The 5,036-nt window shown below is 52.8% G+C and overlaps 1 long non-coding RNA gene across 1 annotated transcript; it reads left to right on the top strand.

Annotated features, from left to right (window-relative positions):
* Positions 1-184: 184 nt before the first annotated feature.
* On the top strand, positions 185-2,002 carry LOC110594704. The gene is made up of 3 exons (XR_002481406.1): positions 185-303; positions 1,676-1,786; positions 1,865-2,002. It is a non-coding gene; the product is annotated as an uncharacterized LOC110594704 (long non-coding RNA).
* The last annotated feature ends 3,034 nt before the right edge of the window (positions 2,003-5,036 follow it).

Raw genomic sequence — 5,036 nt, 5'->3', positions numbered from 1 at the left:
GGGGCGGGGGGGGGGGGCGGTGTCTGGTGAGTGGGGCCAACCAGGACGGCCAAGTAGCGCCTCACCTTCTCAGGCTGCCCCCTTAAGTGTTGGTCTCATCTGAGCCCGCAGGGGTCTTTCAGTCCCAAGTGAGGGCTCTATTCTGGTCCGACCCCCAGGCCTGAGTGTCCCCTCTCCTCCCCCAGGTATGCCCCAGAGTGTCTGAAGGAGTGTAAGTTCTACTATGCGTCTGACGTCTGGTCCTTTGGGGTCACCCTCTATGAGCTGCTGACATACTGTGACTCCAGCCAGAGCCCCCCCTCGGTGAGAAACAGGGCCCTCCCCCCCCAGAGAGTGCTAGAGGAATTAGACGAATTCACAGCCAGATGCAGTGGCTCAAGCCTGTAATCCCAGCACTTTGGGAGGGAGAGGTGAGAGAGGATTGCCTGAGCTCAGGGTTTGAGACCAGCCTGGGCAACTGGGCAAGACCTCGTTTCTACAATAAATTAAGAAATTATCCAGGCATGGTGGCGTGCACCTGTAGTTCCAGCTACTTGGAAGGCTGAGGCAGGATTGCCTGAGCCCAGCAGTGAAGGCTTTGGTGGCTGAAAATGTGCCACTGCACTCCAACCTGGGTGACAGTGAGATTCAAAAAAAAAAAGAACGAATTCACATCCCAGATCCTCACCCTGGCAAGCGCTTTCCCTATCTGAGCCTCACAGTCCTGATCTGGAAAATGAGCCACTTACAGTGCAGGGGCTTTGATTGTGACAAAGCTGACATAGGCAATATAGGAACAGCTTATTCTGCTATGTATAAACTCCATGAGGGGGTGGGGGCACAGCCTGGATCCTGAGCCCTTAGATGCCATCAGGAATCCTATTCTGACCATTTGTCGGTTCTGCTGTTCTCTGTGGAAACATCTGTCAGAAATGGCCTCTTTCTGCCCCGGCCACCATGCCCCAGCCTTCTAGGCACTTGTGTCCCAGCTGAGGGGACCAGCAGGCCTCTTTCCAGCAGAGTACCTGGGGCCTTCTCTGATTGGCCCAACTGGGCTCATGTGTCCACCTCAGAGATAGTCACTGTGTGGTTAGCCACAGTGATTGGCCAGGCCTGGGCTGGGGGGAGGAATCAAGAGTGTGTTAAGAGTTTATCCCCCAAGCCGGGCTCAGTGGCTCAGCCTGTAATTCCGCGCTTTGGGAGGCTGAGCTGAGTGGATTGCCCAGGCAACTTGGTGAGACCTCATCTCTACAATAAATCAAAAAATCAGCTGGACATGGTAGTACATGCCTGTAATTCCGGCTACTCAGAAGGCTGAGGCGGAAGCATCGCCAGAGCCCAGCAGGTCTAGGCGACAGAGTGAGACTCCAACTCAAAAAAAAAAAAAAAAAAAAAGAGTTTATCTCCCAAACCAGAGTGCCTTTATAGAAGAAAAAAAGATTGGCTAGGTAAGAACAACCTGCTGCGAGGCTTGGCTCAGGCTTACTCTGAGACTGACTCGCACAGTGACCCCAGGTAGTAGGTGTTATTATCACTCCATTTTACGGATGAGAAAACAGACCCAGAGAAGGAAAGTCCAAAGTCATAGCTGAGCAGTAGGGATGGGACTAGAACCTGCACGATGGTGCTCTGTGCCCTTGACCTCCACCGGCTCTCCATGGCTTCTTGAAAAGAGCTTGTCTTGTTTCTACTACAGAAATTTATTGAGCTCATAGGCCTTACCCAGGGTGAGATGATGGTGCTGAAACTCACAAGGCTGCTGGAACGAGGGGAGAGGCTGCCGCGGCCCAACAGATGTCCCCAGGAGGTGAGACCCCTGCCTCTGCCCTGCCCTGCCGTTGCATCGTGACAGGGCAACCACCACCAGCCCAGCTTTGCTTTTTAGATCTACCTTCTCATGAAGAACTGCTGGGAGACAGAGGCTTCCTTCCGGCCGACCTTCCAGAACCTCGTGCCCATCCTCAAGACGGCCCAGGAGAAGTACCAGGGCCAGGCCCCGTCGGTGTTCAGCGTGTGCTGAGACCTGAGAGGGGTGTCAAACTCACCCCCTGTGCCTTCCTCCTGTCCCGAGGCCCCGCTTCTGTTAACTGACTGTCCTTCCCTGGCCTTGAACCTGCCTGTGACCCTAAAGGACCCAGGCAGGCGGAGGAGGGAGAAATGAGGTCCTTGAATCCCCCAGCTCCCGGCTAAGACCCACCCTCTCCACTCACGGTAATGAACTCCTGTTTCCTCCGCTGGATCTGAGGTCCCTGGGCCTTGCCTCGGCTGGTGGGTTGAAAGGGTCTACTCCACTGGGGATAGCAGCTAGTGTGTAACACCACATAGGTCACTGACTTCAGCTATTCGGCTTCTGCTTATCTCTAAACCACCAGCTAGATCAGTGCCCGGTACACAGAAGGCGCTCAATAATGACTTGTTCCTTATACAGAGTATTGAGAGGGGCACGCCACATAGATAAGACTGCTCAGGGTCACCCTTTTACATTCCTGTGTGACCTCAGGCAAATGGCTTAACTTCTCTGGGCCTCGGTTTGCAACTGTCAGACGGTCATGCCGGCTACCTCCTAGGACCCATGTCAAGAGCTCATGAGGTGTTTGCCAAACGCTTGGCAGAAAGACATGTACACAAGTGCTTAGTAAATGTTCAGTATGATTGTTGCTCTGGTGTTGGCCAAAGTTTTTATTTAACGGTTGTGACTTGAGACAGATTATGGAGTCAGACACATTTGTGAAGGGCACTTAAATAATTTTTCTGTCTGGCTACAGTGGCTCAAGCCTGTAATCCCAGCACTTTGGGAGGCCGGTGTGAAGGAATTGTCTGAGCCCACAGGTTCAAAAACTGCCTGGGCAACTTGGTGAGACCTCGTCTCTACAATAAATCGAAAAATTAGCTGGGCATGGTAGTGCACACCTGTGGTTCCGGCTACTTAGACCTGAGGTGGAAGGATCGCCTGAGCCTAGCAGTTCAACACTGGGGTGGCCATAAGCATGCCACTGCACTCCAGCCTGGGAAACGGAGTGAGACTCCAACTCAAAACAAAAAAAAATTTTTTCCTCAAGAAGGACTCCTGTGGGCTTTCTGCCTGCAGTTGTCCTGATGCAATTCTTCCTCAGTATTATAATGACAGTTGTTCCATTGCTTTTTTGTTTGTTTTTGGTAGAGACGGGGTCTCACTCTGTTGCCCAGGCTGGAGTGCAGTGGTCCCATCATGCTCCACTGTAGCCTCAACCTCTTAGTTCAAGTGACCTTCCTGCCTCAGCCTCTCCAGTAGCTGGGACTACAGGCACACACCACCATACCCAGCTAACTTTTTAGATTTTTTCTCTTGTTTTTTGATAGACACGAGGTCTTGCTGTGTTGTCCAGGCTGGTCTCCAGCTCCGGGCCTCAAGCAATCCTCCCACCTCAGCCTCCCTAAGTACTGGGATTACAGATTTGAGCTACTGCACCTGGCCCAAAGTGCTCCCTACAAGAGAATCGATTTGTCAGAAGGTGCACACAACTCCCTCGGGGCTGGGTGAGGCCTTCCCAGGAGCTCAGGAACCAGCCCCATGTGCCATCTGACCCGTCCCTGTCTGATTTTGTTATCATCAGCCTCAAGGAAGTGCAAGGTTTCCACCTTTGGGTGTTTCCCCAGCCACAGGGGTACAGGGATTGGTAGGACACTTGTCAGGAACGCCTGCTTCCTGGGAGCAAAGCTGAAATGGGGTCATGGTGTGAGAGGCTGGGGCCCAGGTGAACTGAGACCAGCCGTGCTTACTAATGGGCAGAGTGACGGACAAGGCTCCCACATCCCAGGCTTCTCCTCAGTCTCACCTGGCCACATTGCCCAGGGCTGCCGGAGAGAAGGGTGTGAGGCCTCCGTCGGAAGGGAGGGCTATGAGAAACAGAGACGACAGCTATGCCCAGGAGAGAGCCTGACAGGTCTCCTGTCCTGCAGGGTTCAAGGACAATGGGACGACCTCCCAAGCCCGAGAGAGGCCAGCATCATCAGAGCTATGGGATCCAACTCAGGTTGAAGAAGGTTTTTTTAGTTTTTTTGTAAAGATGAGCTCTTGGGCTAGGCATGGTGGCTCATGCCTATAATCCCAACACTTTGGGAGGTTGAGGTGAGAGGATTGCCTGAGTCCATGGGTTCAAGACCAGCTTGGGCAACTTGGGGAGACCCGTCTCCACAATAAATCAAAAAATTAGCCAGGTGTGGGGATGCGTGCCCATAGTTCCAGTTACTTGGAAGGTTGAGGCGGAAGGATCACCTGAGCCCAGCAAGTCGAGGCTGCGGTGACTGTGAGTGTGCCACCGCACTCTAGCCTGGGCAACAGAGTGAGACTCCAACTAAAATAAAAATAAATAATTTTTTTAAAAAAGACATGGTCTTACTATGTTCCCTGGGCTGGTCTCGAGCTCCTGGCCTCAAGTGATCTTGCCTCAGCCTCCCAAGAAGCTGGACATGAGCCACCGTGCCTAGCTCGATAATTGCTTTGTTTTTGTTTTTGTTTTTGAGTTGGAATCTCACTCCATCGCCCAGGCTGGAGTGCAGTGGCACACTCATGGCCGCCCCAGCATCAACCTGCTGGGCCCTAGCGATCCTTCCGCCTCAGCCTTCTAAGTAGCCAGAACTACAGGTGCATGCTACCATGCCTGGCTAATTTTTTATTTGTTGTAGAGACAAGGTCTTGCCAAGTTCCCCGGTCTGATCTAGAACCCACGGGCTCAGGCAGTCCACTCGCCTCAGCCTCCCACAGTGCTGGGATTACAGACTAAGCCCCTGAGCCTGGCTGATAGTTACTTTGAATAACTTTTTCCGAAATTAAATATTCATTATAATTTGAAATCTTGCCTGGCTCGGTGGCTCAGCCTGTAATCCCGCGCCTTTGAGAGGCTGAGGTGAGTGGATTGCCTGAGCCCGCGGGTTTGTGACCTGCCTTGGCAACTTGGCGAGACCTCATTTCTACAATAAGGCAAAAATAAGCTGGGTGTGGTAGCGCGTGCCTGTAATTCCGGTTATTCGGAAGGCTGAGGCAGAAGGATCGCCGGAGCCCAGCAGGTCGAGGCTGC

The sequence above is a fragment of the Carlito syrichta genome, unplaced genomic scaffold, assembly GCF_000164805.1.
Source record: "Carlito syrichta isolate Samal-C Ts95f unplaced genomic scaffold, Tarsius_syrichta-2.0.1 Scaffold126667, whole genome shotgun sequence".
Classification (NCBI taxonomy): Eukaryota; Metazoa; Chordata; class Mammalia; order Primates; family Tarsiidae; genus Carlito; species Carlito syrichta.
Note: the sequence above shows the minus strand (reverse complement) of the source record. Positions and strands in the feature narration are given on the sequence as shown.